The 22896-nt window shown below is 39.0% G+C and overlaps 1 protein-coding gene and 1 pseudogene across 1 annotated transcript in view; one reads left to right on the top strand and one right to left on the bottom strand.

Annotated features, from left to right (window-relative positions):
* The window catches only part of OPCML (opioid binding protein/cell adhesion molecule like), a 540756-nt gene that overhangs the window by 334158 nt on the left and 183702 nt on the right, over positions 1–22896 (bottom strand). The gene's annotated exons all lie outside the window — the stretch shown is intronic.
* LOC143643819 (PEST proteolytic signal-containing nuclear protein pseudogene) overlaps positions 11275–22896 on the top strand; it is a 32574-nt pseudogene continuing 20952 nt past the window's right edge.

Raw genomic sequence — 22896 nt, 5'->3', positions numbered from 1 at the left:
TATTTATATATTTTTTTTTTCTTAAAATGTCACATAATAATTATATTACTTCGTCTATGTAAACTAGTTTATAACTCTAATTCGACATGGCTGCTATTTTTTTCTCTAAAAACCTCACACTCAGTTTTGTTTTGTTTTGTTTTTAATATAAGACAAAAGCATAACTTATAGTATTGGATGAGTTAATTAAAATTATCTTTGCAGATAATTTAAACAGCAATCATTTTAAATTAAATTAAAATTCTAAATCCATCATGAATAATCCCCATTTCTTCTCATTGACTTTATCCCACACAGTTTGACATCTTAGGATCTAAAAGATAGTTTGATTGCTTACTCATTCATTCATTAAGCATAATGTGCCAAAGGCTTTGTTCAACCCTGGAGACACAAAACTAAGAAATAAGAACTGCTCAACCCTCAAGGGAGGTCACAGTTAATTGGAGTGTGTGTGCCTTAAAGGACACTTACAAATTTCAGTGTACTGAAATATATATTATAATAGATACATGTTCAAGCTATGTATGAGTTGTGGGTAGAGATGGAAGCAGACAAACAGTTTGTTAAAAGAGTTACCAATGCTCAGAGATAAGTGTGAGATAGCAACAGTGAGCACGCAGGAGGCACAGCCACAGGAGATAGTTTTGAAAAGGGGCACAGACCTCAAATGCCCTGCGAAGGACTATAAATTCATCTCTGGTTGCCAGAAAGCCCAGATAGGATTTTAAGCACAGACATATTGTGATTCAATTTGCATTTTGCAACCATTTTTCTGGTGGTAGAAAGGACAGATGGATGAGGGAAATGTAAGGACAGGGAAGCACATATCTGAGATGCTGTTTCCGTGCAGGGGTGGAGGAGGTTGGTGGAAACTGGATTGCAGTAAATGAAGACTGAATAGGAAATAAGGAAGTGGAGGCAATAAAAATAGACAGGCCTTTCAAGACATCTGGAGGTGAAGGAAAGGAGAGAGATCAGTGACTAAAAAAGGGTGCCTGTTTGAAGCTATTTGGGGATTTATTTTTTATTTTTTTAAGATGGGAGACATTCATGTGCTGAAGCAAAAAGAACATATTTTCTCTTTCATCCTTCCTTCTAACAAGTATCTAAACTCATTTCATACCCATTTTGAAAAGTTGGATTTTAGAGTGAAAAAAACTCTGCATTTTAAAAAGGCATGCTGATCTAAAATGGTTGGTTCTTTCTTCTTGCACTGAAAAGAAGAACAAAACAAAACAAAACAAAACAAAAGAACCCAACAGGTAACATAACCTTTCAAGAAATTACTCCAGTCCCCTAGCACTTTCTTGCAGTAAAAGTCACAGAAATGGCTTTGGAGCTGGAAGACTCAGAAGGGACAAGGATGGCCTGTTCTTCCTAGGTAAATCCTCAAACAAGTAGAAATTCATAATTTCTATTGAAGAGCTCACTGGACAATTGTAACATCACCTTTAATTGATATATTTGCATCACTTCCCCTGCTTATTTATTGAGAGATTTTCAGTGAAAGGCAGCCTTGTATGTCAACTATCACTCTTCCAAGGGGCTGGAAATAACATCAAGAAGAGGCCAAATCCCACACGGAGACCTCTCAGGTCTTTCCCTTGCATTTAAAGGTGGAGAGTTTTGTTTTGTTTTTAATATTTGTATTGACAAATCTTCACACACATACATTCCATACATGGTATACAATCAATGGCACACAATATCATCACATAGCTTTGTATTCATCACCATGATCATTTTTAGAACATTTGCATCACCCCAGAAAAAGAAAAAGACAAAAACATGATACATACCATACCTCCTACCCCTCCCTCTCATTGACCACTAGTATTTCCATCTGAAAGGTAGTGAGCTTTGACACTATTCTGCCATATTATTTCTCATCATTTGTGAAAATTTCACAGCATGCTCTTTATATCCTATTGTTCAAGGAAAATATAAGGAAGGAATGATAAGAGATGAAGGCTAATGGGGACGCTTCATTATGACCCAAGAGATGATATTCTGGAGTTGCCTCAGCTCAATTACAGAGAATGGAATATCCTAGACTAAAGAGAGCCTGGCATTGCACCTTGCCTAAAGAAAACCTGATATGAAGAGCCTACTGAGCAAACAACAGAACAAACAGCCAGGTGATTAGAGAATGAATGGTCATTAGCATTTCAAAGGAATTCACCACAGGATGCTTTTAAATAAAGAATAATTACAGTGCATTTAAAAAATGCATTTATTTACCCTCCCCCCCCAAATTAAAGCCAAACTTCTCAACATTTTGAGCATTTCCATCTGGTTCCTTATTGCACATCTTCACACATTACAGTGGTATAGCAGAGTGGTTAAGAGTGTGGGCTTCTATCCAAACAGATTTGGGGTGGAAGCCAGGCTCTGCCATTTAACTACTGTATAATGCAGGGCAAGTTCATTACCCCTTCTGAACCCCTCAATAATATACCTGCCTCTTACGGTAAATGTAAAAACTAAAAGAGCCAATTATGAAAAACAATTTAGAACAAAGGCATATAGTAAATATTCAATAATTTCAGTGATGTAATCATTATGAAAGGTATGGCAAGTCAGAATTTTGTAATATTTTACCAATACTTCTTTCCCTATTAAATCCAGCTACTTTATCCTTCCTTCTCTCTCCTCTTACCCACCTCACCCATCCCTTTCCAAGGCAGCAAAAGACAACAGAAATGCAAAGATAATTAACAGAAGTCCACATATGTCCTTGGCATTTCTGAATTGGTCATCCTGCTTGAAATATCGGTATGATTACTTGTGGAACCAGGATCCTTGCCCATACCTTGCCTCCAGCTCCAGGGGTTTGGAAAGCTCCTGGGTAAGGGATTTGCTTGCCAGGCCATGTGATGTACAGTGAAATGGATGTTCCCACCTTGGGCGGCAGAGTGTAGGAAGATGGTCTCAGGGAGTCACCCTGAGGTACCCAGGAGACCAGCCCAGGTATTCTGGCCTGGCAGGAGTTGAGTTAGGACCTACAGACATCTCAGAGAGTTGTGGACTAGTGTGAAAGGCCCCACTGGCACAAGGAAATGTCATGGATGCCTAGGACAGATGACAACCAGAGACCTAAGCCCCACCACCCCCCAACCACCAATTCCCCAACATGCTCACTGAATAAGTACCCCCAAACTTCCAGGTCACCCGGGGAAGGGCGTATATGGAAAAAAAATAGAACTGACTAAAGAAATCATGATCTGACCTAGTTTACCTTGAATTGACTAAGAATCAGCTCTTGCCTTGGGCAGATGGAGTGAGAGAAATATTAAGTGTAGTTATAAAAAAATAATAATAACCAAGGAATAGGTTTTGCAACTTTAGCCTTGGTTTGTGGCTTGTGAAATCCTTTCCAGTTATAAAATAAATATTGAATTGGTCCCTTGCAGAACTAAAGAGGCGGTTAGGGTACCTCATGGATTTGTTGGGATGGCAGGACAGTGGCTATAGCCCAAAGCAGAACCACATAGGAAGAAGCAGAGATTCAGGCAGCAGGATTCTCTGTGATGGCAAATGACAAGTCTACTTTTGCCCTGCTTCTGTTCCTCTAAGTTATAGCTCCTTTGACAAACTTAAAAGATGTGGCTCCATATCCTAGAATGTCTTCCTTCTTCCTATTATTTTCAGAACAAAATCAACCTGCTCAAACCCAATTTTAATGTCACATGATATGAGGACCTTTCCCTGCCCCTTGCAGAATGAGTCAAGTATCCCTGGGTGCTTCTGAAACTCCACACACATACTGCACAGCTATCAACACTCAGCATTACCCTGACGGCTGGCAAAACTGGGCACTGGTTTTGTGCCTGATGCTGCTATCAGCACTCTCTCTCTATAGCAATCAACTAATCTCCTTATCCTTTGGAGGTAGATGCTCCTAGGTACTCCTTTCTACAGAATAGGAAATCGGAACACAGAGGTAGAATCATTCTCCCAAGGTCACACTGCCAAGAAGTTTTGGAGGGTTTGCATCCCTGTTTCCCCAGTAACTTGTAAACTCATTCATTTATCTCTTCATTCATTCCACCAATGTGCACGGAGCCCTCCTACACACCAGACACTGCTTTCTTTAAAAGACACAACATTCTTATCCATCCCTAAAGCTTCAGGGGCATTCAGGAGTCAACTGAGGAGGCTTGGCTGCTATCTCTGCAGATGCTGGGCCTTAGAGCCTGCTGCCGTCATTCCTAATGCCAGATTCTCTGGCTATCTTTTAAAAATACCGACAGCCAAACCCCACATCTAGAAATTATGCTGGAATTGGTCTTGGTATATTCTGGACATCAGGATTTAAAAAGTATGCCGGGACTGAGAACCTCTGCTCTGGAACATCCAATCTAGAAAGTGCTTCATGGGATGAAATATCTCTCTAGAGCCATGCAAAATTATTTCCTGAAAAGGATGAGTTTCCAGTTTTGTTTCTGAAACATATCATCCATTTAAAAGGGAAGATGAAAAGCATACTATTAAAATATAGCAATGCTAGGAGGGCAATGGTGGCACAGTGGCAGAGTTCTCGCCTACTATGCCAAAGATCCAGGTTCAATTCCCACTGCCTGCCCATGCAAATATGTGTGTATATATATATATATATACATATATATATATATATATAAAATATATAATAAGCAATGCTAAGGATGGGAATAGGGCTAGAACTTGAGCCTTAATTAAGAAAATACCCTATTTGCTTAGGGCTTGGGCTTCCAAGAAGTTCCCAAAGCTAACACAGGACATTGGCGCTCAGGTTAGCGGTGGTTTGTTCTCTGGAACCTTCCTACTAGCATTTCAGACACATTGCTTATGGGCAGGTTTGAAAGTATTATGTACCCTAGAAAAGCTAAGTTTTAATCCTGATCCAATCTTGTGGGAGCAGCTGTTTCTTTTCATTCTGATTCAATTCTGTCCAGTGGAAACTTTGATTAGATTATCTCCAGAGATGTGGCATGCACAATTGTGGGTGTGATCTTATGATTAGATGGAGATGTGACTCCACCCATTCCAGATAGGTCTTGATTAGTTTACTGGAATCCTTTAAAAGAGTTACTACTTTGGAGAGATCCAGAAATGATGAAGCCTCAGAACCAACAAAGAAAGCAGATGTAGATGCTTGGAGAACTGTTACTTTAGAGAAAAGAGACACAGATGTTTGGAGATTCTTGGAGTCTGGCAGACATCACCAAGAGATGTTAAGCAAGCCAGAATGTGGAGAGAGCCAAGGGAAGCCAAGAGATGAAATCCAGCCCTCAAGAAGCAAAGTGAGGAATCCCCACAGGAACAGAGGTTGAAAGCAACAGAGCCCAGGAGCAAGAGACAGCAGATGCCAGCCACGTGACTAACCAGCTGATAGAGGTGCTCTTGACCCATCAGCCTTTTTTTAGTAAAAGTAACCCCTTGCTGGTGCCTTAATTTGGACATTTTCACTTACTTAGAATTGTAAACTTACAACTTAATAAATTCCCCCTTTAAAAAGCCATTCTGTTTCTGGCATATCGCATTCCAGCAGCTTACAAACTAAAACAGCTACCAGGTTGCTTCAAGAGCAGCTTCACTGTTTGATTCACGGGGGAAACCATTCAAAGACTAAAAGATATGCCCACCTTGAGCAATCCAGGCTCCCTTAGAACACCTCAGCTCTAGGACCAAACCTGCCCTGGACTTGCCAGCACTTCTTCTCCAACGGTCAGCCTCCTTTAGCCCCAGACAGAGAGGGAGTTGTGAATTATTTGAGAATATGCTGAGATTGTCCTGCCTGCGTGACAGAAGTCTCATAAATCATTCCTTCCCTGTACTTGGTCTCTTTTTCAAGTGGAGTGATGTCAGCTCATTGGGGAACCTGATGCCCTGGAATCAAGGTGCAGGCATGTTTACAGTGTGCAGAGCTACAGGAAGAAACACAAGACCAAGCGAGGGAGCCAGGAGGGGCCCTGCAAGAAGACAAAGCATTATTAAAAAACAACAGCCTTGCCCATTTTCTTCATAGCATTTATTATCACAAACAATTGTTTGTTTTCTCAAGCTCTCCTGCACTTGAACACAGTTTCCATGGTGCCAGGAGCATGACTTGTTCCTGCTGGAACTTGTGCCTAGAGCAATGCCAGACATAATAAATGATAATATACATCTGCTTAAATAATTAAATAAAATATCACCTATCAAGTGCCATTCATTGAGCCCACATGGCTCATGCTCAAAGTAAGCATGAAAAGTGCACGCTACCCATGCCATTTGAAGATGAGGAAATAGGCTCAGAAAGGTGACATATATTCTCCCAGATCCTCTAGCAAATCTGCAGTAGAGCAGGGTCTCCAATTCAAATTCATCTGTTACCAAGTGTGTGTTCTTTCTAACACACCAATGCTGAACTCCAGTAAAATGAAGAAAAAGGGACAAGAAGGCAGAAGAAGAGAAGCAGGAGAAGCAGAAGTCAAAGCAGGGGCAAGTGGAAAAGTACATTGTGGAAAAATGTTGTTTAAGGAATTAAGGGATGGCCACTCCTCTCCAATATCTCTCTTAATAGGAGATGTGACAGTATTAGAGCAAGCAAAAATAAATCCTGGTGAGCTTTCTGCTGATACACTTGGACTTCTTGTCAACTAACATTGTGCATAATGAAGTTTGCTTAATATTTTCACACAGCTCAGGTGAAAGCTGAAACACCCGTGCATACCCAGACACCTCTTTTCAAAACTCCTCATGTGTAGGTATTTGGTAAATCCTAAAATGGCAACAGCACATTCTACTGAAGTATTTCATTACATCCTGGAGCTGTGATAAGCCAAACTGAACTCTCCCATTTTACAGATTGAACACACACTCAATCACAGGCACTCCTGAGGCTGGGAAAAGTTTATGGGGCTTGACTGAGATTAAGCAGAAGCTCAGCCTAGATTGTGAACATGGTGTTAAAAGATTCTAAGTGTTGTAATTCTAGTAGTTCTTTCTTCTGGGTTTTCCTGGATCATCTCCTTTGCTTTTCCAAGGTTCTTTCACTACAGTTAAAATCATACTCTCCCATTTGGAAAAGACTTGAAGCCATTGTATCTATTCAATCATAAGGAGTCTTCCAGCTTGAGGGAGGTTCAGGCTGCTTTGTAATGCTTCTAGAAATTAAAATATGAGTTAATGTGGTTTGTATTCAAATGCCTTCTGAAGAATAGTCATTGTTGGTTGATGATTGAGGGCCCTTGTCAGGAATCAAGTGAAGAAAAATGCAAGGTCTTGATACATTACAAAGGGGATGAGCAAGATAAAAAGATAATCACCTACAGAAGTCAATTGGAGCATCTTCCACATGGTATTAAATGGATGCTTTCCCATGACAGACTATCCTTAGTGATTACCAGGAAGACAGACACTGGTTGTGAGTTCCTTGAAAACAGGGTTCAAGTTGCATTTGCCACTGTGCCTTTCATGCAACATAATTTGGCATATAGCAGGTACCCAGTGCATTTGGTTAATTAAATAATGTTTAATAAACAAAGAACATAGCAGACATAATTTAAGGTTATGCTTTAATGTTAATTATTTCAACAGTAGTGTAAAACTACAAAAAATGAAACCGAAACAAATGACAAAAATCATGTTTAAAAAATGTCATATATCAGCTAAAATGCTCTGAAAGCAAATGAAGTATAGCAGCTGTGAAAGAACAGCTCCAATCCTCCCTTGATAGATATTACGTCAATTATTTTTCTTCTCTGTGAAATGTAATTTTGATATTATAAAAATGTGGTGATGAGACTCAGGAAAATCACTCCCTAGAGAAGCACCTCAGTGATGAATTGTCAGAATTTGCAGAAGTGAGCTGATCGGGTAAACTGGACATAGAAAATTTGGAATGTTTATGGGGCTCAAGAGTGGATGTTATCTCTGCTAAACAAATAAACTGGAAATTTGTGTCCCTCAGCCCAACTGCGAGACAGCTCCTACATGAGAACAGAAAGGGATTGAAAATCTGCTAGACCAGCAAGGGAGAATGCAGAGCCATGGAGACTCCAGTTGTCCACCAGGAAGATTAAAACCCAAAGCTGACTTAGAACATCAGGTGAAGTCCATATATGCAGTAAGAGGGAATCAGCTGGTAAATATAAGCCTGGAAAACTGAACACAAAAGAATGAATACTCAAGTTTAAGACAGTCTGAAATCCTTTGGTGGAAGACAAAGGTGTTGTTTTTTGTCTTGTTTTGATACTTTATTGTTGTTTAAATCTAGATCAGTGCAGTCCAATAGAACTTTCTGTGATGATGAAATATTCTATAATCTATGCTATCCAGTAGAGTGGCCACAGGCCACATTTGGCAATTGAATGCTTATAATGTGGCTGGTGGGACCAGGGAATTGAATTCTAATTTTAATTAATTTAAATTTAATACAGTGGGCACTGTATTAGCACAGATCTAGAGGTTCAAGAACAAGTACAGGACTCAAGAAAGTTGACCAACTAGAGGTTTAGAAATGAATATGGATCGAAAGCAAAAAGTTACAAGGGGCTAATACTTCTGATCAATCTGGCAGTGCAACAAACTTAAGTTAACTTTTGTTGAAAGATCCAAAAAGCTTGCTTTATTAGATAAGACTTTAAAACAAGGAAAAGTTCGTGAAACATATTGCTCTGCATACTACAAGAAAAACATTCCTGTATAAATGTGAACTGTTCTCTAAAATCAGCACATTTGCTCAGCACAGTATTAGGCCATATTAAGGGTATGTGTCTCCAGGCTATGTTCAAAAGTTCTGTGGCAGTACACAGAAAGTCATATAACTATGCCATGGGATCAAGGAGCACTCTCTCAAGAAATATGACTCCTGATTTGATTCTTGAACTTGAATAGGCAGGTAAGGAGATGGAAATACTAAGGAAGGCCTTCTGGGATGAGGCAACAAATTAAGCAATGACAGAAAGAAATAAAACTGGAGAGTGCCCGTAGGGGTTGACAAGCAACTAAGGTTATAATGATTATTAAGTAGGGGGAGATGTGGTGGGAGAGGAAGAGATGGAAGGTAAGAGTAGAAAAGTAATAGGCAGTGATTCAAATTTATGTAAGGAAATACATTTCAATTTTCTGGCAGCATGGGAAATCCTGCATGATTCTAGTAAGTATTATTTTAAATGGATCATTTTGTGTACAAAGAGAAGTATGGCTTCTGTGTAGAGGGTGGACATGTAAAGTAAAGTATAAAGGATGTTGATTGTAGAAATGGTTGTACGCAGAGAATATTTTTCTGTTGTTAGAATATTTTTTATAATTCATATGTGAGACAATAAGGGCCTAAATTAAGTCACTGGTAAGGAACTTGACGGCATGCACAAAGAAGTAAATGGTTCAAGGAACATTTAAGAGCAAAATCCTACCATCCACAATGACTACTTAGTTGTGGGATACAAATAAGAGAAAGGATCATGGTCAAATCTTAGGCTTCTAACAACAGTAACTGAGTAGGGGGGGATGAGGAGTATGAGGCCATTAAGAGAGTGAGGGGTTATAAAGGAAGTGCCAAATGGGGATGGACTTAATTAGCTTATTTTGAACATACTGAGTTTGAGGTCCCTGTAGGCATTTCCATGTACAAATCTCAGGACAGATGTCTGGGCTGGAGATATAAATATGGAAACTTTCATCATAAAATGATACTTAGAACCAAGATGATAGATTTGAATTCTAACTTAGACTGACTGAGAACAAGGACAATCTGAAGGTAAAACCCTAGGGAGCCTCAGTGTGTGAGGGGCAGCTCTCGAGAGATGGGTTCATGAAGAATATCTTGAAGAAAAGCCTAGCCTGGAAAGAAAACCAAAGACATTGCTGAATTGTATGAAAAGGGAAAATTCTCAAGGACTATATGAAATAAAACAGAAAAGTCTCAAGTGATATTAACTGAATATAGTAGAAGTGAGGATGATGTCATGTGATTGCAAGGTGGGTAACAAAATAAGTTACAGTTTCTAGCTTAAACTTCCCTGGATCACTCATTCCAAAATAAGTCACCCACCAATGCTATAAAATCATGCAAGAATCCTTACAGAGAGGTCACAAGTGAGGCACTAAAGCCTTTTGCCAACAGTCAACTCAGTTACCAACCATATGAGTGAACAAAATTGGGAGGGGACACTCTAGTCCCAATTATGCCTTCAGATGAAGACATCTTGACTGCAAAGTCATAAGACAACTCAAGTCAGAGCTACCACAGAAACTATGTGAGATGACATATGTTTATTATTGCTTTAACACATTAAACTTTGGGGGCAATTTGTTACACAACAACAAATAATTAATATAGATTTTGATACTCAGTAAAGGGGTGCTGTCAATAATAAAAATATAAGGTACAGTAAGTGCTAAAGCAGAAGAGAGTTTAAGATGACTGCAAGTGAAAGTCTAAAATGGCTTGAAGAAACTATTGGCAAAATATTCATAGATGTTGGGAAGGCCATCATTGAGAGTTTAAAGAAAAGTAAGGAAAATCTAATTGGAGAAAAGAGAAAAAATATTATTACAGGGGACAGATGTTGAGCAAGATGGTTGCTTGTAAAACCATGGCAAGTAGAAAATGTACCTAATAAACTAGGTAATCAAGATAAGATTTCCAGGCAGAGTGTTGAACATGCTGCCTGGATTTTCATGTTATTATTGTAAAATGAGAAAGGAGAGATAAACTATTTAATAGGACAGACTATTAAATATAAAGAAACTAGAACTTGCTGGTCTGAAGAACACCAGAATCTCTAGACATCCAATGATGTTAAAAAAATATAGCTACTGTGCAAAAAATCAATTCCAAGCCACTCTCAAGAAAAAATGATATTAAAAATTAGCTGTAAACTTTTAAAAATCATCTCAGAAGGATCTAGGCTGATGCCTCAGAGAACCATTCAGTAACACAATAAGAGCTTCTAAAAAAGCTTAAATATCTTGTCCTTCATCCCAAGGCCAAGGTAGAAAAAAGCTTTTCTAGAAGAGACTTTGGAATATTGCTTTTGTCTAATGGAGTGAACTCCAATAGGGGACCCACACATTTTTTAAAGGATTTTATTGGCAGGAATACTGCCAAGTTAGATTGAAAAGGACAGAGAAAGTAAAAAAAGAAAAGAAGTCTTCGATGCCCAAACCTTTGTACAAAAGAAGCTGGCAGGAAAACAAAAATACTTAGCCTCAAACAGGAGCTACCCACAACACAAAATAAGGATGACTCAGAGAGTGAAACCAAGAGCCCAAAGGGCAGAGCCAAGAACCATGGAGAGAGGGAAAATGGCGGACTGGAAGGCAGGAGAGGAGAAGCTGGAGAAGCTGCTGTGAGCTGGAACCACTGGGGGACCTGAAGAAGAAGCAGAAAACCTGTGAAAGCTAAGGCTGTTCTTCCAATAATGGAGGGGAAAGTTCCAGTAGCAGCACTGAGAAGCAATCAGCTGAAGAAGAAGCTGGAGACCTCCATAAGCCAACAAAGATCTCCAGGTTTGGATTTGCCATAGGTAGTCAGAAGACAAAGAAATCATCAGCCATATCCATCAAACTCGGATCAAAGAAGCCTAAAGAAACTGTTCCAACTCATGCTACAAAAACCCTCTCTGCTTTTAATGAGGATTAAGATAGTGAACCAGAGGAAATACCTCCAGAAGCAGAGATGAGGATGAAGAAAATTGGAAGGCATACAGCAGGACCAAACCCTTTCAACAAAGGAAAGCATGAGTCTTCTGATAACCAGAAGTTATGGGAGTGACATAAAATCTCACCTTAGAAATGTCCATGACCAAGACAAAATTAAATTATGTGTTTTGAAATTGGGGTGTGGGGGTGGGTGTAAAGTTAAAAGGAACAGTTTCCTTGTAAAGAAGGGTATAAGACTATCATTGGAGCCTCCTTTTTTTTTTAAGATTGAGTGGTACACTAATAAATGAGAGTTTGAAATTAGTGGTAATTTATGTTTTATATACAAATTTCAAGACATTTGCTAACTTTGTAGCTTCATGTGATTAGTTTCCAAACATTACAGATAATAAAGAAATCAGAATTGGCACGTTTTTAAAAATTGCATATTTTTAGACACAATTATTAGGACATTAAGAGTGAAGCAAAAAGTTATTGTCTATTTAAACTGGTCCAAAATGTAAGTAGATGCTTTCTTAACTTCCTCATTACCTAAACTGTCTGGCTCCTAGGAATAGCCTTATAGAAAGGGAGTATTGTATTGAGAGGAGAATGTTACTGGACTATTGACTGAATATAAATCTAGATTTAAACTTAAAATATGACTTTATTTTCTACAGGCATTTTTTTTTTTTTTTTTTGTACGCTATATGGTGGGGTCACATTTCAACCTTTTTCTATGGGCATTTGTTTTGTTTCAAGTCATCACTTGTTACAGATGCTTAGCTCTTTAAAATAAACATTTAAAAAAAATTTTGATGTAAACTATTGAGTACTTGAAATAGCTCACCTACCTTAATGGGTCTTTGTCTACCTTCATTCATCTTTTGCTACTGAAGTAAATCTGTATTTGAATGTGCTTCTGTTGGTCTTTGTTATTAGCGAGTTCCTATAACATTTCCACCAGAACTTGAGGAAGTTGTTTCTTTTAAAATACAAACCACCACCAAAAAATATAAATGTGTATATTGCTTAAATATTTGACTATTTTTATTTTTTATAAGTTATGAACACCAAAAAAACTTAACATGGCATTAAGATGGAAAATAAGAAAATGTACTTTCTGTACTTACTCAAAGCATTAAAAATAACTTATGAAATCCAATTTGAATTGAACTTTCTTATTAATAGGTTAATATGGCTTATTTTAAGTGTATATGTACAGACCAATGGCCTCTCAAAAGCATGTTAGTGAAATAGAAGGAAAGAGAATGCATCTTCAAACATGTTTCATGAAATTCCTGATGACATATACTTTGATAGTTCTCTGTATTATAGGATTTGATTTGTTTTTGGAATTTTTGTATTGTATATGAACTTTTCTTTAATTTGACAGTTAAATGCATCTTTATAAGTGTAGTCATAAATAAAAGAAACATTCAGCATAATGGTTTCTTTAAAAATTCCCACAATGTTAAATTAGGAGGCAACTTCAGACTATTTTAATGGTGGTAACTGCTTACTGATCCCTTTTAATAGGTAATTAATAACTCCAGAGAAGCAGCCTGACTGATGTATATTTCTAACACTTTGTTCACTTGTATTTAAGTTCAGTGTAGGCATAAGGCCAGTATTTATTGGCCAGCTGATTATAGACCAGATCTTGCACTCAGCCCTAGTGACATAAGTAAGTATAAGCCTAATCTAGATGCTAGCGCAGGGGACAATATATTAGGGCTGTTAAGAGGGTGGCAGAGAAGGAGAAAGAAACTTAGGTTACCTGAGAAGCATCAGGAAGGCTTCTTGAAGGAAAGCATTTGAGCCCAGCCCTGATGAATAAGCTTTGATTAAAAATACAAGGCCTTCCAGATATGCATTCTTGGAACTGCAGTCATTGGGTCCAGCTCATCAGTTATGGTCCAGGCAGCAACAAGAGAAGCAATGGGATAGATGAGTTAGGGCTAGAGCATACAATGCCCAGTTGTCTGGGCTGCATCCCGGAACATGGGGGAGGGGCCCGACATGGTCACTTTGACCATTCCCCCATCCTCCCAGGCTGCATCTCCAGGCAGTTATCTTGTTCACACAGGACAGGAGGGTTTGTTTTTAAGTTTTTGTCAGTGAGGTCCATGCTCTGCAGCCTGGGAAATCTCTGGCAATGATAATCTAATTGGCAGGTTACAAGGTGACATGTTGACTGTGGATGTTATAGAACCTGGGGTAGGTGGATATCCCTGTGATGAGGTAAGTTAGGGGGGTAGTGCAGAAGGACCTGTAGCCATGCAGGCCACATGCATAGTTGTCCCATCCAGCTTTCAGGTCATGGGCATGGGGAGAGAGTGACCCTCCTGCATCAGCAGCCTGGGGTCTGTGGTGGGTGGCTGAGGTAGATGAGGATGCATCCTGGCAGTGAGCTCTCTCCTGGTGTTCTGCTCCAGCTCATATCTTAACTACAACTTCCTGAGAGACTCTGAGCCAGAATCAGCCAGCTGAGCTACTCCTGAGTTTCTGACCCTCAGGAACTGATAGAAATTATGAGTACTGTTTATTGTTATTTTAAGCTTCTATAGTTCCAAGTAATTAGTTACACAGCAATAGATAATTGTGACCATCCTAGATGATGAAATAATCAGTTTGGCTATGGAATATGAATGATGGAAATGAAATGGATTTTGTTCCTTGGAGAGAAGAGAACAATTCAACGTTCGAGTGTTGAAACGTCTCCATGGGGATATTGATGTTTCCTGGAAAATGGCATAATCTGGAACACTGGAATACCATCACCTAATTTCCAAATTTCTCTATGAATGTGTGCTGGTGGGTTGCAAGGAAGTCAAGCATTATAGCATGAGAATAGACACCATAGTGAAACAAGCTTCAAAAGAGATGGAATCTTTACCTCACTCATTTTACAAGGGAAAAGGATTAAAGACCAAAAAAGCAATATTGTGCCCCCAAATTTGTGCTCACTTTTTCCCATGATTTTTTGTTGTCTCAAGAATGTTATAACTATCACAAACGCAATACAGATGAAAAAGATGTAATACTATTTGAGGAACAGATCATGTAGTTTTGTAGATCATATATAAATATTCGTGGATATATGTATGTGAATAATCACATAGTTATAAGCAAAATTTACATTTTCCTTTTCAACCTATTAATCTGCTATAGTCATTTTACATAATGTAGTATATTAGTAACAATATAGTACTATGTTAGTCACAAATATAGTAGTATATTAGTCACAAATATTATTTAAAATACTTCCTTGAATGAATATAGAATAATTTGCTCAGCCATTCCCATATTGCTGACTTTTATTTTATTTTACCCCCAATTAAAAGTTTTGCTGGGTAGGGAGTTTCCTCCTTCTTTTCAGTTATTTCTCTATGAAAATGTTCCTGGGTGATATTACTTAGTCTTAAGGCTCTTGGCTATTTTAAACAGAAAAATACACATTTTCTCCTCCTAGTCTAGACCTAGAATAAATTGTTGGATGTTATTGGGGTTAACTAAAATGGGAAAGTAGAAAAAAAAGAGTTGGGCATCAGAAATTGACTGCCTGCTAAACTGCTATCCCAGAGATCAAGGGTGGAAATATGTGGCTTTTGTTGGACCCACAGCCATGACCTTCAGCCATGAGTATGTCCATGTTCAGATTTTAGTCAATGAGTTTGCTTATGTTTCTCTTGTATAAATTTTCCCCATTCCTCCATTGGCCTCCACCCCCATCTCTCAATCTATGAGTTAGTTCACTCAACCTACACCATGCAGAGAAGCTGGATAACTCTGCACTGGACTAAAGTAAGCATCAAGCAGTCATGGTGCTGGTGTGATAATGTTTGAATAATGAAGAAGTATTGGAATCAGGACTCAGTTCACACTCCTCAAAACTCATTCCCAATCTTCTATAGCACACCAAATAGTGGTGCCTAATGACTTCTAATCAAAATTCTTCCATATAGGTGGTTGACACATTTCCAAACTTATAAAAAATAGTTTTGTGTCAAGATCCTTTCTAAAATCACGTTTAAAATGTGCTAATTACAAAATGTAACTAATTTTGTCATCTTTCTAGTGAACATGGTTTTATGTGTATAATGGTACCTCTTACTTCATGCTTAGGACCAGAAAATTTAAGTGTCACCAAGTCACAGGCTTGTCTGTTGAAATGGTATTCTTTGGTCTATGAAGTTTAAATACCTCCCTGCCCTCTCTTTCCTAACACATGCAAGCATGTACACCTTCCACTAGTGTTTCCTATTTTGATTTTTGCATTTGAGGTACCCAAAGTATACTTTAAATGGTTAATTCTGTAGAGGATTATCCCCAACCTATGAAGGTGATTGCAACTTGTAGTGTGTCCTACAGAAAAAAACAAAAAAGCAAAAAACTTGCAATCTGTCTTTATTAGCTTAGCTCATTCTTTACTTTGAGTTGTGCTTGCTGTTCCAGCTCCTACTTCATACAACAGCTACCTGTTTTCTATAAGTTAGGAGTTCAGTTTATCACACTGTAGATATTTATTGCTTCCAATGTTTTGGAAACAACAGTTATGTCCTTCATTGAAAGTTGTCTTATTTAAGCTTCTTATACATTTTGCAGTTGGAGTAATAATTTTGAACAAGTAATACTTTTTTCTAAAGTCTATTGTGGTGTGTGGTGCATTTAACCTTGAGTGGTAAACTCTCAGAAAGGTGAAAATACTGAGAGCATTATCAGTATTTTGGGACCAGCTTCACAAACAGAGGTGGTGATCTAGAAGAGAACTATTCATAGGCACTTGATTCATTAGCTATGGCCAAGAAAAGTGCTACTATGAATGCAGGGAGTGCTGTGTGTGGGAACCAATACAAATCTAATAATTACCTCCTGGGACATCCTATCAGTTGATGACAAGATGATAAGGATGCTGTGTATATGTGTATGTTGGGAACAGGGGCAAAGAAAGACAGTTGTGTGATGAGGAAATTGTGAAGGAAAGATGAGTATAAAAATTGGTGCTCATGATATTGTTTTCCGAATTCTCAGTGATGTCCTTTCTCATGTACCAGAGTCTTACAGCTAGCTTATTATCACCATCATTAATATCTACTGTGCCCTAAGGAGATTTATGGTATAATCCAAATCAAACTCCCATCTACCCTGTCAGCTTTGGTACTGAGTTATGGTATTAATTGGTCATTTGGAGTTTTTCTTGCTACTTCAATTTATTTCAATGATACCAATTGAGCTTCTCCTATGGAGGTACAATCATGAATCAGACAGGTTCGTCTGATTTTTATTTGCTCAACCTCTCCCCCATCCAAAAAGTGCAACTGGATGAGTGTGTGGATATAACATTTCAGTCCTATACTTGCATCAGTGGTTAGAAGAGACAGATGCTGTGGAAAGAAAAGGCTGACATATGTCAAAGGATAAGGAGTCAGGGAAAAGATGGTAAGAGTAAAGCAGGCTTATTGGTACTGTGTACATCTTATCCACAGAAGTAAAAAGAGTCATAACAGATCTTGCATATCTACTCATATGTACATTTAATTAATGCCTGCCCTGCCCCGCCTCCAGCATATATAACATAAGAGGAAGACCAGGGAAGGCTGGTTTGCTGTTGCCTTCCCAGAGCCTAGTCCCCTGCCTGGCACATTGTAAACACTCAGAATATAGTTGGAGAATGAATGATTTGATATTAAATAAATCAATTTGAATATGGGTAGCAAAAGCAGCCTGAGGGGCTAAGATTTTCAGCCCTGAGATATTCTTCAATGTTTCTTCAGACTATTTCTGGATCATCTGCACTGGTTGGAGAGAAAGGCCTGGGGAAACCTCTCAGTATAATTTATTATATTCGTGTAGCACCTATCACCTTGGTACTGAATCTAGGTCAGTGATTCCCAAAGCCTATTTCATAATATCTCTTATGGGGCCACTGCATCTTAAAATGTTCTTGACATAAAATTAATTTTCATTCAATCTAATTTTTAAAAATAAACATGATACATGAAGAGAAGGTATTATAAAACGAAGAACATAATTCTAAACCAGAATACTTTAGGAAATCTAGCTTCATTCCAAAGTAGTTATTGTATCATTTAGATAATCATTTTTACCAACAAATATTTATTAAAGGTTTACTTTTTGCTGGGCACTATACCAAGTACTTGGGATATAATGAGTGTAATACCCAGCCTTTGCTTTAATGGAGCTTATTCAATGGGTAATATGATGGAGATGCAGTATGATTGCATTATCCTATGTTCCTTAACTTTTCCTGGAGTCCATCTTCCTCATAATTAACATTACCTAAGTATGCTTCTGAGGCAAGCACCCCAATAATCCTCAGTCATGCAGAAAATATGCTGTCTCAAATTATGTGAAATTGAGGTGGCCAGGCACAGTCGACCTTCAGTGCTATGTTCCTAGCTACTGACACTTTGCCTGCCTCACACTCACACCTCAGAAACAAACTAAGCATCCTCATCAGTAAATAAATTCCCCCATCCAAATACCTATCTCTTGAAAGTGTTCCTAGGTTCAAAAGCTGAAAATATTTTTGATGCATTAGGATGCTAGAAAGAGTATTACCGTGGAAGTCATATGAACAAGGGTTCAAGTACAGTTCTGCTACTTATATAATAACTGAGTAACATGACTTGAGTCCTTCTACTGTAAAAGAATAGTGGTTCTAACATCTTAGGAGGCTAGAACTAAAACATCATAAACTCTCAGTGAAAGTTAGTCAATAAGTGACTATGAAGTTATACAATAAATGTGAGTTCTTCCCTCCATTCAAAAAATAATGTAAGCCATTGATTAAGGATTAAACTGTGTTCTCCAAAAAGACATGTTCAAGTCGTATTTCCCAGTCCTCTGAATGTGAACATATTTGTAAATAAGATCTTTGAAGGGATTAATCATTAAAATGAGGCCAAAATGGATTAGAGTGGACCCTAATCCAATATGATTGGTGTCCATAAGCAAAGAACATTTGAACACATTCAATAGGAGGCAGAGAGAAAGGGCCATGTGATGGAGGCAGAGACTGAGTTTTGCCAGATGCCAAATAATGTCAGGGATTGCCAGCCACCCTCCAGAGACTAGGGGAAAGGAACTGAATAGATTCTCCCTTTTAAGAGGAAGCAAGACCCTGCTAACATCTTGATTTCAGGCATCTAAGGTCTGGAACCATGAGATAACAAATTTCTATTGTTTAAGCCAACCAGTCTGTGTTACTCGGTTATTATACCAGCCTTGTCAGACTAAATAGATTCTAACCACTAAAGCCATCCAACAATGACACTGTTCTCAACATATTTGAAAACATTCTCCCATTTAAAATTGTAATAATTTAAAAAGTATTTGCTTTAGTGAGTGGGGAGAGGCCAAAGTGGTGTGACCCTTTGGCTGTGAATGTCTGGTTAGAGGAGTTTTAGAGTCCTCTATACATGGTGCAGCTCATAACAGAAGATTGCAGAGATGATACAAAACTACTAGTGATGCCAATTCTTGGCCATTAATATATATATATATATATATATATAAAACAGGTAAAAACTCTTTCAAAATATTGACGTGTGACTACACGTCAATATGTTAGATACTAAGACCACTATTTCCATCATTTATCCAAAATAGGTTAGATGAGAATCCAGGTAACTTGAAGTGACCACATGTCACCCTAAGGTTTTCTTTCTAAATTTGCCCTCTGTCCACGTCTCCTGCTTCTTTCCCAACTTCTTATGAACTCCCGGTTCAAATGGAGCTGCCAATGTGATAAATCAGTTTGCAAGATCTCAATCAGGCCATGTTTAGAATAACCAGGGTTGTGCACTTGAATAGCACTTTGCCTCTTCTGTTTTGTGTTCAGGAATTGGTGAGTTGAGCTAAGGTCTCTTCTTTGGGTTCTTTCTTTCTCTGTACTTGATAATGCTGGTTATTGCTTCTGGTTATTGTACAATATGGCAAATAAGCAAATACTCAAGATTTAGATTTGAAAGGAGGTGTGGGGTCCCTTCAGGGCCTGCTCATTCAACTTAACTGTACCTCACTTCTGCACTGGGACTCACTGCGAACTGGATCAACCAGTATTAAGTGGTATTTCCCACTCCACCCCCACCACCAACCCTGTGACATCATCCTTAGAGCCCCTCCAAAAATGAGAGATTATGTGGAGGACAGGATTGGGTATTTCTGGCTTCCTCCCATCTTACCTTTACTTATATTCACTGTACATCTGCTATGTTGCTATGACCTGTCCAATAGCAGAGCTAAAGCAGAGCTTCAAACAGGAGGCTAAATCACAGGAGCTGAGCTCCTTGTACTGACAATGGAAGAGAGGGTCATCATTCAGTTTGCAATTTTAGATCAGAAGCCAATGATCTTTCTGCCTGAAAACATTTTCAGTGGTTGGGCAAAAATAATTAGTGAGCTCATGAAATCTTCTTGGTAATATTTTTTTTTTTCAAAAAGAAATCGCCCTTCCCATGTCTTTGATCAGATCAGAAAAGTAGAAGTGCTCTCCTTCCTGGAATCAAAAGCAAAACCGACACTTCTGTAGGAGAATCCAAAATAAGATTATGAATCGATCAAGCATGCTAGTCCCACATTTCACGCTATCCTCCTCTGAACCAAGGGATGTCTTCCTGGAGTTAAACCATAATTGCTTTTCACTGAGGTATCTCTCCATGTTCATATTAAAGCAACATTTCCTCCACCTGATGTCTTAAAAGGTTTTTCATCTAAACCACAGTAGCATCTCCATGACAAAGAGGGACAAAAACAGGTGCATGTTATTTCTATCTTGCCACAAATTCAGCTCATATTCTATGAGATGAGACCATGCTAGATGGAAGGTCTTTACCACTCAATTTACCTTGTGTATGACTGTGTACTAGTCATGAGAACCTCATGCTAAGTGGTCCTTGAAGTTTAATACCTACTCTGGTACCAATGCTTCATTTGCCTATTCCACCCTTAGTCACTAGTCACTAATTCCTGACCATGGCATGGCTAATGCAGAGGTGGGGGAGCATAACAATGAATCTGATGACAGTAAATGTGTGACTACACTGCAGCTTCTCTACTGAATTTGAGTACACCATGTAACTTCACTATGCCAGCCCAGAGTACTCCTGGACGATTTGCAATGCACTTTCTGTGCCCCAAAAGACAATCCATTGAGTTATAGCTGGAGTTTTCTAGCACTCACACAGGATCCTCCTTGATACTTTTGTTTAGATGCCAGTGCCTCCCTACTTTGAACCCTTAGGCTCATCGTTCTTATGTCCACTCCCGCCTCCATTCTCTCTAAACTTGCTCTTCCTAGTATTTGAGCTCAGTCTTTTCCTGAAGATTTGGTCTTGGCTCATTTCAAACCCTGACTCTACCTCCTACAGCCAAACCACCAGGAGTACTGGTGCAGATGGGGCTGTGTGGAAAGCTCCAGTGCTAATTGGTTATATAGATTCCTCTACCTGTTTCTGAGAACATGCTGAGCATCACAGAGTTAGCTGGTACGCAGTAAGCATCGAATGTCTTGTTCTTTCACTAAAACTTAAGCTGCTAGGTACTGCTGGGGAGAGTTACGCTGAAGACTAGATTGGGAAATATAGAGATGTTTAAGAACTCAAGTCCATAAATAAACATAGGCAAATTAATACAACCAAATTGAGCAAATAAATGCTGAGGGGGCATAGAAAATATAAAGTGGGACAATACTCTGGGGAGCAGGAGTTATAAATACCCACTGGAGTTCACAATGGCAAAATGAAGTTTGAACTAAAATTCAAGAGCATGCTTACTGAAGCGAACGGCCCGTGTAAATATTCACTAAATAGAAGAGCAAGTGGCTCCCTGAGGAACCACACTGTCCAGTGGAAATGTTCTCCCACCTACAGATGTGGTACACACGCATTGTTTTATTTCCACCAAGCCTTTTCACACCCTCACACGCACACAGCCACACTTGCCTTCTGAGGCTGCTTAATGAACTGTGGTGTTCACAGCCTTCAGCTGCATTTAAAAGTTGCCACTTATGAGTGGAGGGAGATGTTGATTTCTTCAGTCAAATTCCTTTAAGCCAAGGCCTCTGGACCTGTGGTCCAGCACACCAGACACTTCATTCCAAGGGCCCTTTACAACTTAACTCATAAGGCCAATTGGCATAAGCCTTTGATGGAGATGAACTGTAGTTTACAAATGATTAAAATATTGTTAATGACGATAGTGAGGTACTTGAGGCTCTAGAAAGTGGAACTTTGTAACTGAGACATTTCCAGAACCTCTGGAGTCTTAAGCACTTGTCAGTTCATGTTTTTAAAAAGTGCATTAGCTTTATCCAGTATCCATATAACCTTTCTCCTCTCCCTGGCTCTGTTTCCCTGGCAACCATTTAAAAGTACTCCAAAAGGCACTGTTGTCTTTAGAAGAAAAGGACAGAAAAGGACAATGGTCCTAAGCCTTCTCTCTTTGTTTGGGGTTTTTCTCCATCTTCCCAACCACTTTCCTGGCTCTTGGGGGTGTGCAGCCTCCAGAGCCATCTCGGGGTGGGGGGGGTGGGGGGTAATTAAGGGGGTGGACTTCAGGCCAGGGGGTAGCAGCATCTCTGCGATTACAGTTACGCTTTCAGTGTCAGGTAAGAGGCCCCTGGACTAGGGTGGAACCGTACTTAAAGCTGAAATATAGCAATAAAAGCTTTCAGTGAGGAGCTTGGGCTGCTTTCAAACCTCTAATCTTAGGGAGAGCTCTGTGTAAAAGGCAGTGACTCCAGCTGTCAGCTGCCAGCCCAGCAGAGACATCTGTAGGGAGATGAAGATAGGAGGCTATGGTTAGAGGACATCTGCATAGTCCATGCAGAGAGATGGTTGAGATACAGTGGGTGCCCAGTTCACTCATGGTTGCCCTGCCTCCCCACAGCTTCCTTGAGGGTTTTTTGTTGTAGTAGTTGTTTTAATTTTTTTTTTTTTTAACTAACAGAAAATGTCCTTGTTTCACCAACCCCAAATCTCCTGGTTCCAGGAAGTAGACAAGAAGACGAGGGGAAATGTGATATTTTACAGGACTCCTTGTCATCGCAAGAACAAAGCAGCAGCTAATAAAGGTCAGGACATGGAGCTTTCATTTACAGTTCTTGAACTTTGTTAAAGACTCCTCTTTAGGAAAGGAAGGGCAAAAGTGAAGTGCCAACAATGGGCTAGGAATCATATTGAAGGGCTTACATAAGTGACCTTATTTAATCTCCCAGGCAACTCCCTGAGTGCATGCCACTCTTTTCTTTTTTTGCATGTG

Source organism: Tamandua tetradactyla, chromosome 8 (genome assembly GCF_023851605.1).
Source record: "Tamandua tetradactyla isolate mTamTet1 chromosome 8, mTamTet1.pri, whole genome shotgun sequence".
NCBI classification, from domain to species: Eukaryota; Metazoa; Chordata; class Mammalia; order Pilosa; family Myrmecophagidae; genus Tamandua; species Tamandua tetradactyla.
This window is presented reverse-complemented; position numbering and strand designations above follow the sequence as displayed.